This window comes from Triticum dicoccoides, chromosome 3B (genome assembly GCF_002162155.2).
Source record: "Triticum dicoccoides isolate Atlit2015 ecotype Zavitan chromosome 3B, WEW_v2.0, whole genome shotgun sequence".
Lineage (NCBI taxonomy): Eukaryota > Viridiplantae > Streptophyta > Magnoliopsida > Poales > Poaceae > Triticum > Triticum dicoccoides.
In genome coordinates this window covers 808,914,866-808,929,576 of record NC_041385.1, presented here as the reverse complement: position 1 = coordinate 808,929,576, position 14,711 = coordinate 808,914,866, and positions in this window count along the sequence as shown.

Below are 14,711 nucleotides of genomic sequence, written 5' to 3'. Positions count from 1 at the left end.
ATGGTGATACACACAACTGGACTCACATTACCCCCTTCACGCAGCTTCCCTATTTTAAGGACCTCAAACTTCCATACAACATCGACGTGATGCACACCGAAAAGAATGTCGCAGAGTCCCTTTTTAACACGATCCTCAACATTCCTGATAAGACAAAGGATAATGTTAATGCTAGAGTCGATCAACAGAATATTTGTGATAGACCACATCTTCACATGCAACCTCCCACAGGCAGTCGAAAATCTTGGTTCAAGCCAGATGCTGACTTCGTACTTAAAAAGGATCATAAGATGGAGGCATTCAAGTGGCTGAAACACATCGTGAAGTTCACTGATGGTTATGCGTCGAATATAAGTAAGGGGGTCAATCTTTCAACGGGCAGAGTGACCGGGCTCAAGAGTCATGACCAGCATGTATGGATTGAGCGGATAATGCCGGTGATGGTTCGGGGCTATGTTCCCGAGCGTGTCTGGCGTGTGCTTGCAGAGTTAAGCCATTTCTTCCGAACGCTTTGTGCTAAAGAAGTATGTCCTGAGAAGATAAAAGAAATGCATAAGAAGGCGCCGGAGTTGATATGCAAGCTAGAGAAGATCTTCCCGCCAGGCTTCTTTACTCCGATGACACATCTCATTTTTCACCTTGCGAACGAGGTATTGTTGGGGGGCCCTGTGCAGTATCGTTGGCAGTACGGCCCTGAGAGACAGAACAAGCATCTGAGACAGAAATGTGGAAACAAAGCTAAGATTGAAGCTTCCATAGCTAAGGCAGTTATCCTAGAGGAGGTGGCAGACCTCAGGACAGCCTACTATCCGGACCATGTTCCCACGTTGCACAATAAGGTGTCTCGATACAATACAGAAGAACCCAAGTATAAACCCAAGTTGCCTCTATTCACCGGGCAAGGTGGCAGGGCTGGATGCTCGACATCTTATGTCATGCCACGAGATGAGTGGGAGGATGTCATGTTCTATATCTTGCACAACATCAAGGAAGTTGAGGATGAGTGGATGAGGTAATACCTTTGCACCATTCTTTTAGTCAATTCGTTATGTTCACTTTGCCTAGTTCTTATACCGCTTTTCTTATTGTAGTCGATTCGTTGAAGAAGAATGGACAGGAATGCTGCCTCCTACTGAAGCGGAGGCACTTGCTCTTCTCCGAAAGGGTGCTGATGGAAGGAAAAATTTCGTTGCGTGGTTCATGGAGAAAGTAATTTTTCACACTTTCAATTAAACTCATGCACCCTATAATTTCAATTAAACTCATGCACCCTATAATTTCAATTGAACTTGTAGGGAAATGATCCGACCGAATCAATGGATGAAGAATTGAGATGGGTTTCCATGGGTTTTGACCCTGTCGTCATGACATGCGAAAAGTATGATGTGAATGGGTATCGCTTCCATATAGAGGAGCACCAGAACAGTCGGCCTGATCCCAAAACCATAAATACCGGAGTCTTCACTAAAGGAGATAATAAAATAGATTACTACGGAAGGGTAGGAAAAATATACGAGCTTACATTCAAACTTGGCCGCGAACACCTAAGTCTCACTGTGTTCAAATGCCGATGGTTCGACCCCAAAAAGGTCCTGAGACATACGCCTTCTGTTGGTTTAGTTGAAGTTAAACCATCAACCGTCTATGCCGGAGCTGATCTCTTTATCGCCGCTACCCAGGCCACACAAGTATATTATCTGCCTTACCCATGCCAGAAAGAGTACCTAAAGGGTTGGGAAGTTGTGTTCAAGGTGTCGCCGCATGGTAAGCTACCGGACCCGAACGATGATGATTACTACAACATAAACCCCATGACATACGAGGGACTGTTCTATCAAGAGGAACATGATGACGTGGTCCGAAACAACGAGGATGATGACATGGGTTATGTTGACCTGGACCCAAACGACGACGACGCACGGATTGATGGTGAGGCAGTTGTGAATCAAAGAGACATAATTATGCTTGAAAAGTTAAATGAAGACGCTGACGATGAGGAAGAGCCTCCACCTCCGTCAGACAACGAAGAAGATATGCGTGATAGTGATGATGAGACCGCTCCACAAATAGATTACAATAGTGATGATTCATATGGGTTCTAGAAAATGTAAGTTCTTTTAATGATCATTAAAATAGTATGCTTAATGTGCTCTTCTGGTATTAATGTTTTTCCTGTATGCTTGTTTAATTGATATCCTTACTAATTGTTTATTCTCTTCTCAATGCAGGTTTGCTAATCATGGGCAAGTCCAGCGGTGCCAGTTTCCTCAGTAAATTTAAAGGACTTACTCGGAGTGGACGAGCCCACAAGGTTCCCTCCCGACTACGCGAGGATGACACCTCACAGGGAGGTGGAGGGGTCGGGGGAGGAGACCCTAGAGGAGGAGGCGGTGGGGGGAGAGCCCCTAGAGGAGGAGGAGGTGGGGGGAGAGGCAGCCGGGGCAAAAAACTCCAGGCCGTGTCCGAAATAGGAGGGTCTTCTTCGATGCCCTCCCATACAGAGGCACCTTCTGAGTCTGAGGAGGAGGAGTATGTTCCTGATGGTGAGGAGGAGGAGGCCGAGGAGGAGGGTGAGGAGGAGGAGGGCGAGGAGGAGGGTGAGGAGGAGGGCGAGGAGGGTGGAGGGGAAGTTGATCCCGAGTTGTGGGGTGACTTGCCACCGGGTGCTCCGCAGGGGTGGCTGCGTGGTAATGCCGGACTAGCTACACCACCTTCTATCGAGGAGCATAAGTGGCTCATTGAACCTGTGGGGACAGAGTAAGTGCCTCTCAATCATATTTTCAACACATGACAACATTTTCTTATTGTACACATGGCAATCATTTGATTCTTTTGCAGAAACTGGATCCTTCGCGGAAATGGCCGTAAACCGAACGGCCTTATCACTGTCCTGTTGAAGCACTTTTGGCCTGGCCTATTCTGCCCGCGGCCAGACAGGGACCCGCAGCTGCGGGTTTTGGCCACGAGCTGGGCCCACTACGAGGCTTGCAGCAACGCGGAGTACGGGACGGCCACTAAGGCCGTGATCACCAAATTTTGGGTAAGTTCTCTTCTGAATCACTTGTCTTCAGTTTCATTCATAGTTTATCATTGGATCACTCAACTCATGCCTTGTTTGCTTCTGGTTTATGCAGCAACTCTATAGAGTTCTTGACGAGCACAAGGCCAGAGCCGACGTGGTCTTGCTTGCGGCTGCGAAGAAGAAAGCTCGTCAGTTGCAGTACGAGGTGCGCTGGGTTGCCGTCTCGCAGTACTACCACTACTACCTGCACCAAAAGATGACCAAAAGTCAAGCGCAGAAGCAGCGACTTACCTTGAACAGGGACCAGTTCATGATGGTAACTATTACTAACTTTTCATTGTTTCAAGCAGTCAACTCTATGTTTCGTGCTCACATGTCATGCTTCCAAAATTTGCATAGGTTGTTCCTCGTTGGTGCTATGGAAGGCATGACGGATGGGCGAGTTTGGTGGATAGGTGGCTCGGCGCCGATGCAGAGTTTGCTGCCAAGAGCATCAAGGGCCGGGCTAACCGTGGAGCCGACGGGACACACGGCCAAGGAAACAGGAACCACTGGAGCTTCAAGGCCATGAAGGTATATCTATGTGCATGATGCATTTTTGTTCTTCTTTACCGTCATGTTCTTATGTATGGCTAACTTCTATTTGACGTTGTAGGAGGACAAGTTGAAGAGGCCGCTCTCAGACATGGAGTCGTGGAAGCTGGCCCGCGAGCGGAGTCGTCGCAAGGAGGGCGAGAGCCAGTACTACGGCAAGACCGAGGAGCACCTGGGGTCTTACATTCATCACTATCAGGAGTTGCATCCGGATGTTCCTGTTGCCGAGGTCGCCCAGTCTCAGATCGACGACATGGCGGTGGTGGCCATCCAGGGGAAGAAGAATGGCCGGTATCCGTGTTTCGACGGCTTGATCACTCCTTCGATCTCGTACACACAGCTTCGGGCTAGCAACCCGAGCCAGTTAGAGAGTACGGGGCGTTCACAGACTCCTTTAGCCCGCCAGCATGCTGTAAGTACTTCCTCTTTATCTTTTTCTATCTAGCATTCTCAGTTTATTTTCAGCATTGCTCACTTAGAAACAATCTAAATTATGTAGGCATATAAGGAGTTTGTCGAGCATAGGAATCTCGAGGTGCGGGAGTACTTGAAACGAGTGAAGGCAAACGATGATTACAACCGTCAGATGATGACGGTTAGTTCTGCCCTCTTAAAACCAAGCTAAATTTTTGCACTTTCATTCCTTCTGATCTTCTAGTTTGCTTGTTTAACTAACATTCAGGCTATGTTGGCGTCTTGGAGTAACGGCACGGGTCCACCACAAATGGGACCCCCACCACCACCTGCGGGAGAACCCCCACACGTGCTCACGTTCGATGAATGGGTGGCACTAGGCAGTGATGGTCCGGTTAGTACATTTGCCTAACTACTGACAAACTAGTTCTCGTTCATTCAACACTATCATATCATATTTACTGTTAGAATCTTTTCTGAAACATGTAGGGGACCGGTGGCTCGACTCCTGCTCCGTCGACCCCAGTCACTCCGATCTGGCAGAGTGGTGGTGGTCGCGATGGCAGTTTTGGCGGAGGTGGTGTTGGTTTTGGCGGAGGTGGTGGTTTTGGCGGAGGTGGTCTTGCTTGATGATTCCGTGCATGTGGCCGTCGTGCCATGCCTTTCATATTCCTACTTTTATGATGTTTCATGTCTTGCACTACTTTTATGTTCATGAACTTGAGTCGGTGATGATCTTTAGATGATGTGATGAACTTGAGTATGTTTAGATGATGATGGTGAACTTGAGTATGTTTAGATGATGAACTGTCATATTTCTGCATAATTTCATATTGTTCTGTTTTGAAATGCTGTCAAATGAATTGGAAAAGAGAAAAGAGGGAAAAAAAACTATGCCTACGGCAAAGCCGTCGGCATATATAAGCCCAGGAGTCACCAGGGCTCGCCACATGGCGGATCTATGCCGACGGCTTTGCCGTAGGCATAGATGAAAATCTATGCCGACGGCAAAGCCGTAGGCATACCTCTGCTGCCAGGAGTAACCAGAAGACGACACGTGGCAGAGCTATGCCTACGGCAAAGCCGTCGGCATAGATTCATCTATGCCTACGACTTTGCCGTAGGCATAGCCCTGCCACCAGGAGTACCACTGGTTGCCACGTGGCAGATGTATGCCGACGGCAAGGCCGTCGGCATATATCTGCCACGTGGCATTGCATGATTCGTCCGCGTTTTTGACGGCGCCGTCCGTTGCCGTCAGACGAAAAAGACTGCCGACGGCTATACTATGCCGACGGCTGACGCTAGGCCGTCGGCATAGGCCCCTATGCCAACGGCTTTACTATGCCGACGGTCTGACAAGACTACGCTGGCGGCATCTACGCCGACGGGTCTATGCCGACGGCAGCCGTAGGCATAGACCTATGCCGATGGCTTGGGGGCCTATGCCGACGGCCCTTGGCCGTAGGCATAGACCGCGAGTCCGGTAGTGAAAGGCACCCTCTACGCGTTGATTTATCCAAATTATCGTCTTGCTGTTGTCGAGCTTGACAAGAATTCTGTGGTATTGTCGTTTCTTGGCGATGAACTTAGCCCATAGACAGTTCCAAATAGTTCGGTGGCCTGGCTCGCAGAGTGTCAAGGTGAGCTAATGCTAATTATCAAAACCAGGTTGTATCGTGTTTTCAAGTGGGAATCCGGGAAAGGAAGTGGGCCAGGACACATAGCCTTGGTGGTTGCAGCTTGTTCTTTAATATGCATGAGTTCGCTGGTTGCCTTGGTCCAGATCATCCGGGAGTTCGAAGAGACTGCTTGTACTTTACTGGAAGCCTTGGGAACTGGAGCGAGTATTCTTTGGTTGATAGATCTTTGCATGAAATTATTGCCGACTACCCAGGGCAAGCAGTACGGAAGGATTTTGTGCCACTGGCTTGGGTCCTTCCAAGCATTTGTTGATGCAGTACAATGTCTATAAGAACTGCCTGGAAGTTCTCAAGGTACATTTGCTCCCCTGTGACTCTTGTTAATGGATTAGTTCTGCTTTTTTATATTTGTTAATCAAAATACTCAAGGGGCTTTTTAGCAACAGATGTATCTGTAGTTGTGTATGAATGGATATCCCGCTTACAGCCTTTTTCAAATAGTTGACAGTAATGTTTATCAAATTAGTCTTGGGTATGGTTTGCTTATTCTGTAATTGATGACAGCAACATCTAATGAAAAGGATATTTAGGGAACGAATGGAGTCCAGCACTTCCCTTATTAATAGAACCCCATACATACTGCTGAGGCAGATTGCAATCTAATTAATTTTCTTATTGGGATTGCGTAGAAAGGCTCGGGTAGTGTGTGGCGCTTCCTTCACTCCTGCAATGAGCGGGAGCTAGAATTTCTCTCAACACTTGGGTGGTGCGGAGGGAAGAAAAGGTCGATACAAACTAATAACCAATATGCACAGCTCTTCCCCTTACAGTGTTATTGTCTATCTATTTATCTTGAGCACATCAGGGATATGACGCCCCAGAAAACAATGGCATGCACAGAGGTAGTCTTACACTGCATCGAGGTTCCCAAACCCATTCAGAGGGCAAAACTATGGCGTTCACATTATGCCTATAACAAAAGTGTGTGATATTAGTAAGGATTTCTAAGAGACGGATTCTATTTGTGAAGCTTGTGAGTCCGATGTAGATGCCCATTGTTTAGCTAAGTCATAGCCGCCTCAGAACTTTACTCTTTGTATTTGGACAAGAGAAGTTGGAAGGTTGATGAGAAGTGCCTCTTTTACTGGTGGAAAGAAGCCACTGGTTACGTTGTTTTTATATAATTTGTTGTGCCTAGATATGTTTGGAGGATTGTTGCTGTTGCTCTGGATGTTGGATGAATTACCCTGTAAGATGATGAGGCCTGGGTATTAAATTTTCATTTTAGGGGGGCGAGGGTTTCTGTTGGAGTTGCAACGTTACTTGCTTGAGTAATATATGTACCCTGCTAAACCTACTGCTGTTATTTCTGTGATGTTCACATGTGCTGTGTTCTTGGTCTGCCTTGCAGAAGAGAAAATTAATCTGGGAAGGTCGCTTCGGGGTCGCCGATTCAGTATGCTTTGCGGTCTGTAGCCTGATGAAGAGAACCATGGCTCTTTTGGCAGGCTGGTAGTCGTTTGCTCTCGTTTTTCTGTACACACGCTGTGTGTGTAAACAAAATAACTCGTGTGTTGAACTGTTGATCAACTTCTATGTTAGCCAATGGTGCGATGGGCATTATTTTGATCTACTAATAAATGGGCCCAAAGATGATTCCACTGACATGATACTAGGTAAGGTCTAAAATACTCTAGACTTCCCTGCAGAAAGAAAAATCATTCATAGTGCCAAATGTCAACACATATAGTTAGTGCATTCATCTGCAAGAAAATCATTCGACTAGAACATCTCTCGCGTGGTTACTAGTACTCTCTCTGTCCAAAAAAACTTGTCTCTCAAATGGATGTATCTGGCATCATCAAGTTAGTGCTAAATACATTCATTTGAGGTACAAGCTTAGGACAAACTTTTTCCGACGAAGGAAGTAGGTACTAGTGGGTAATTCTTTTTTCCGGACGTCGTCGCCGTTAGCCAATGATCGGTAGTCACTGTGACAATTAATGCTGAACGTGGTGTCAAACAGAGACTTTGTCTTACTTTGGACTGCCAAGGGATGTCAACTGCTTGAGCTGTAGCGCAACCAGTATTTCGGTGGATCCGCTGGCATTTGTATCTCTCGTCTTGGAGCTAACAGTAGGCAGGCAGAGGCTATATATGTCCATGGTGAGTACCTAGCGTCTTACACAGACCCACAAGGCACAAGCCATGGCGATGATGGCCAACCTCGCCGCAGTGCTTGCGCTGCTCGGCTGCGTGACGCCTATTGTGTGAAGCAGGGTCTGGTTATCCGAACCCGACACCTCCTCCTCTGTTCCCGCCGACATCTACCCTGACACTATCAAGCCCCCCTCCGCCCATGCCGTCCCAAATACTATCAAAGCCTCTGCCATCCATCTTGATAATTTCAAAACCCCCGTCCATCAAGATAGTATCAAACCCACCACCCACCCAAATACTATCAAAACCTCCTCCACTCATCCAGATAATTTCTAACCCCCCACCCACTGAGATACTATCAAACCCTCCACCGTCCACCCAGATAATATCAAACCCACCGCCTAGCCAGATACTATCAAAGCCTCCTCCGCCCATCTAGATAATTTCAAACCTTCAGCCCACTGAGATACTATCAAAGCCTCCGCTACCCACCCAGATAACATCTAGCCCACCACCCACGCAGATACTATCAAAGCCTCCTCCACCCATCCAGATAATTTCAAACCCCCCACCCACGGAGATACTATCTAAGCCTCCGCCACCGACTTAGATAGTATCAAGCCCACCACCCACCCAGATACTATCAAAGCCTCCACCGCCCATCTAGATAATATCAAGCCCTCCACCCACCCAAATACTATCAAGGCCCTCGCTGCCTACCCAGATAATATCAAAGCCCCCACCGCCATAATAACAACCCCCGTCGTCCACATAGATAGTATCAAGCCTGATAACTATTAATCCTCCACTGTCACCATCACCATCATCCTCACCAAGTACCATGTCGCCCACCCCGTTACTAGCAATTCCTCCACCCCCAATGATGACGTTATCAAGTCCTCCACCACCTATATCTAAGACTCTTAGTCCTCCGTGACCGCCGCCAACACCAAGGCCTCCACCACTGGCACATGGCCCTCCAACGCTGACACCTAGCCCATCTGATCGTTAAGACATATGTTGCATTTGGGATGTCATCCGACACAAGTACGGCAGTGAGTTCCAACGCTTAGGTGAGGAATTGACAGGAGGAGATGTTCAAGCAACATTGCTGAGGTTGTGTGCCATCGAGTTTAAAACCATGCGCAATAGCGAGATCACGAGGAGCTTGTGTGCTAGTTCACTAGGGCGGCTAAGCAGACCAGTGATTCCAATTTTGTCGACCCTTTAGAATTGAGAATAAGCTCGTGATTCCCCTTATGCTTTCCATGTTTCTCATGTTGCAATGTTCTTTAATTTTGCCTACACCCTTTAATGATAGTATGAATTCTTTGATTATACTTGCACTTGTATCATAGTGTTTTCCAACCTTTTGTTCGTTTGACCAAAAAATTCAAGATCCACTGGGTTCCGAACTATTAAGGCCAGCTTCTACCATGTATTCCATCTATTACATATTAAAAGCACCAAGAAAGCATCATGTTTGTCCGGGCCGCTTCATCCCACGATGCTGCCGAATCAAGATAAGACTAGTAGTGGCAAGTAAATTGACAAAATCGATGCCCACAACTAATTGTGTTCTACTCGTGCATAGAATCTACGCATAGACCTAGCTCATGATGCCAATTTTGGGGAACGTAGCAATAATTCAAAATTTTCTACGCATCACCAAGATCAATCTATGGAGATTCTAGCAACAAGAGAGGGAGATGATGAGTGTATATCTTCATACCCTTGAAGATCGCGATGCGGAAGCGTTACAAGAACACGATTGGTAGAGTCGTACACGTAGCGATTCAGATCGCGGTCAATTCCGATCTCAGCGCCGAACGGATGGCGCCTCCGCGTTCAACACACATATAGCCCGGGGACGTCTCCTCCTGCTTGATCCAGCAAGGGGAGAGTGGAAGTTGAGGGAAAACTCCAGCAGCACGACGGCGTGGTGGCGATGGAGCTCTTGGTTCTCTGGCAGGGCTTTGCCAAGCACTACGAAGGAGGAGGAGGTGTTGGAGGAGGGAGAGGGCTGCGCCAGGGAAGGGGGTGCGGCTGCCCTCTGTCTCTCCCTCACTATATATAGGTGGAAGGGGGGTGGAGGAGGCCACCCTAGGGTTCCCTAGGGGAGGGGTGACGGCCACAGGGGAAACCCTAGATGGGTTTGGGCGCCCCCACCACTAGGAAACTTGCCCCCTAAGTTGGGAGGGGCGGCTTGTTGGAGAACGTAGCAGAAATTCAAAAATTTTCCTACGTAACACCAAGATCTATCTATGGAGAGACCAGCAACGAGTAGAAAGAGAGGAGAGTTTGCATCTACATACCCTTGTAGATCGCTAAGCGGAAGCGTTCAAGTGAACGGGGTTGATGGAGTCGTACTCGTCGTGATTCAGATCACCGATGATCAAGTGCCGAACGGACGGCACCTCCGCGTTCAACACACGTACAGCCCGGTGACGTCTCCCACGCCTTGATCCAGCAAGGAGGGAGGGAGAGGTTGAGGAAGACTCCATCCAGCAGCAGCACAACGGCGTGGTGGTGATGGAGGAGCGTGGCAATCCTGCAGGGCTTCACCGAGCACCTACGGGAGAGGAGATGTGTCACGGGAGGGAGAGGGAGGCAACCAAAGGCCTTAGGTATGATTGCTCCTCCTTTTCCCCACTATATATAGGGCCAAGGGAGAGGGGGAGGGCGCAGCCTTGCCCCCTCCTCCAAGGAAGGGGTGCGGCTAAGGATGGGGAGGAGTCCATCCTCCCCAAGGCACCTCGGAGGTGCCTTCCCCCTTTAGGACTCTTCCCTCTCCAAGTTTCCTTGCGCATGGGCCTCTTGGGGCTGGTGCCCTTGGCCCATGTAGGCCAAGGCGCACCCCCTTCAGCCCATGTGGCCCCCCGGGGCAGGTGGCCCCACCCGGTGGGCCCCCGGGACCCTTCCGGTGGTCCCGGTACAATACCGATGACCCCGAAACTTGTCCCGATGGCCGAAACAGGACTTCCTATATATAAATCTTTACCTCCGGACCATTCCGGAACTCCTCGTGACGTCCGGGATCTCATCCGGGACTCCGAACAACATTCGGTTACCACATACAAGCTTCCTTTATAACCCTAGCGTCATTGAACCTTAAGTGTGTAGACCCTACGGGTTCGGGAGACATGCAGACATGACCGAGACGTTCTCCGGTCAATAACCAACAGCGGGATCTGGATACCCATGTTGGCTCCCACATGTTCCACGATGATCTCATCGGATGAACCACGATGTCAAGGACTCAATCGATCCCGTATACAATTCCCTTTGTCTAGCGGTATTGTACTTGCCCGAGATTCGATCGTTGGTATACCGATACCTTGTTCAATCTCGTTACCGGCAAGTCTCTTTACTCGTTCCGTAACACATCATCCCGTGATCAACTCCTTGATCACATTGTGCACATTATGATGATGTCCTACCGAGTGGGCCCAGAGATACCTCTCCGTTTACACGGAGTGACAAATCCCAGTCTCGATTCGTGCCAACCCAACAGACACTTTCGGAGATACCTGTAATGCACCTTTATAGCCACCCAGTTACGTTGTGACGTTTGGTACACCCAAAGCACTCCTACGGTATCCGGGAGTTGCACAATCTCATGGTCTAAGGAAAAGATACTTGACATTAGAAAAGCTTTAGCATACGAACTACACGATCTTTGTGCTAGGCTTAGGATTGGGTCTTGTCCATCACATCATTCTCCTAATGATGTGATCCCGTTATCAACGACATCCAATGTCCATAGCCAGGAAACCATGACTATTTGTTGATCACAACGAGCTAGTCAACTAGAGGCTCACTAGGGACATATTGTGGTCTATGTATTCACACGTGTATTACGATTTCCGGATAATACAGTTATAGCATGAATAAAAGACAATTATCATGAACAAGGAAATATAATAATAATACTTTTATTATTGCCTCTAGGGCATATTTCCAACAGTCTCCCACTTGCACTAGAGTCAATAATCTAGTTCACATCGCCATGTGATTAACACTCACAGGTCACATCGCCATGTGACTAATACCCAAGAGTTTACTAGAGTCAATAGTCTAGTTCACATCACTATGTGATTAACACTCAATGAGTTTTATGTTTGATCATGTTGCTTGTGAGAGAGGTTTTAGTCAATGGGTCTGAACCTTTCAGATCCATGTGTGTTTTACAAATCTCTATGTCATCTCCTAGATGCAGCTACCACGCTCTATTTGGAGCTATTCCAAACAACTGTTCTACTTGGAGCTATCCTAAATTATTGCTCCATTATATGTATCCGGTCTCTCTACTTAGAGCTATCCGGATAGGTGTCAAGCTTGCATCGTCGTAACTTTTACGACGAACTCTTTTACCACCTCCATAATCGAGAAAATTCCTTAGTCCACTAGTTACTAAGGATAACTTTGACCGCTGTTTGTGATCCATTCTTGGATCACTCTGTACCCCTTGACTAACTCATGGCAAGGCACACTTCAGGTGCGGTACACAGCATAGCATACTGTAGAGCCTATGTCTTAAGCATAGGAGACGACCTTCGTCCTTTCTCTCTACTCTGCCATGGTCGAGCTTTAAGTCTTAACTTCGTACCTTACAACTCAGGCAAGAATTTCTTCTTTGCCTGATCCATCTTGAACAACTTCAAGATCATGTCAAGGTATGTGCTCATTTGAAAGTATTATTAAGCATTTTGATCTATCCTTATAGATCTCGATGCTCAATGTTCAAGTAGCTTAATCTAGGTTTTCTATTGAAAAACACCTTTCAAATAACCCTATATGCTTTCTAGAAATTCTACATCATTTCTGATCATCAATATGTCAACAACATATACTCATCAGAAATTCTATAGTGCTCCCACTCACTTCTTTGGAAATACAAGTTTCTCATAAACTTTGTACAAACCCAAAATCTTTGATCATCATCAAAGCATACATTCCAACTCCGAGATGCTCACTCCAGTCCTTGGAAGGATTGCTGGAGCTAGCATACCTTTTAGCATCCTTAGGATCGACAAAACCTTTCTGATTGTATCACATACAACCTTTCCTTACGAAAGTTGGTAAGGAAACTCGTTTTGACATCCATCTGCCAGATTTCATAAATGCAGCTTATGCTAACATGAATCCGACGGACTTTAAGCATCGCTACGGATGAGAAAATCTCATCGTAGTCAACTCCTTGAACTTGTGAAAAACTTTTCGCCACAAGTCGAGCTTCATGGACGGTGACATTACCATCCACGTCCGTCTTCTTCTTAAAGATCCATTTATCTTAATGGCTTGCCGATCATTGGGCAAGTCCACCAAAGTCCATGGATCCGTTCTCGGATTTTATGGCTTCTAACCATTTGTCGGAATTCGGGCCCACCATCGCTTCTCCATAGCTCGTAGGTTCATTGTTGTCTAGCAACATGACCTTCAAGACAGGATCACCTTACCACTCCAAAGTAGTACGTGTCCTTGTCGTCCTACGAGGTTTGGTAGTGACTCGATCCGAAGTTTCATGATCAATATCATAAGCTTCCACTTCAATTGGTGTAGGTGCCACAGGAACAACTTCCTGTGCCCTGCCATACACTAGTTGAAGAGACGGTTCAATAACCTCATCAAGTCTCCATCCTCCCACTCAACTCTTTCGAGAGAAACCTTTCCTCGAGAAAGGACCCGATTCAAGAAATAATCCATATTGCTTTCGGATCTGAATTAGGAGGTATACCCAACTGTTTTGGGTTTCCTATGAAGATGCATTTTATCCGCTTTGGGTTCGAGCTTAATCCTGAAACTTTTTCACATAAGCGTCGCAGCCTCAAACCTTTAAGAAACGACAACTTAGGTTTCTCTAAACCATAATTCATACAGTGTCATCTCATCGGAATTACGTGGTGCCCTATTTAAAGTGAATGTGGTTGTCTCTAATGCCTAACCCATGAACGACAGTGGTAATTCGATAAGAGACATCGTGGTACGCACCATATCCAATAGGGTGCAACTATGGTGTTCGGACACACCATCACATTATGGTGTTCCAGGCGGTATTAATTGCGAAACAATTTCCACAATGTCTTAATTGTGTGCCAAAACTCGTAACTCAGATATTCATCTCTATGATTGTATCATAGACATTTTATCCTCTTGTCACAATGATCTTCTACTTCACTCTGAAATTACTTGAACCATTCAATAATTCAGACTTGTGTTTCATCAAGTAAATATTCTCAACATCTACTCGAATCATCTATGAAGTAAGATCATAACGATATTCACTGCACGCCTCAGCACTCATTGGACTACACACATCAAAATGTGTTACTTCCAATAAGTTGCTATCTTGTTCCATTTTACTGAAACCGAGGCTTTTCAGTCATCTTGCCCATGTGGTATGATTTGCATATCTCAAGTGATTCAAAATCAAGTGAGTCCGAACGATCCATTTTCATGGAGTTTCTTCATGCATATACACCAATAGACATGGTTCGCATGTCTCAAACTTTTCAAAAACGAGTGAGTCCAAAGATCCATCAACATGGAGCTTCTTCATGCGTTTTATACCATTATGACTTACATGGCAGTGCCACAAGTAAGTGGTACTATCATTACTATCTTATATCTTTTGGCATGAAAATGTGTATCACTACGATCGAGATTCAATAAACCATTTATTTAGGTGCAAGACCATCGAAGGTATTATTCAAATAAATAGAGTAACCATTATTCTCCTTAAATGAATAACCGTATTGCGATAGACATAATCCAATCATGTCTATGCTCAACGCAAACACCAATCTCGGTGGTAGAGGGAGCGTGCGATGCTTGATCACATCAACCTTGGAAACACTTCCAACACATATCGTCAGCTC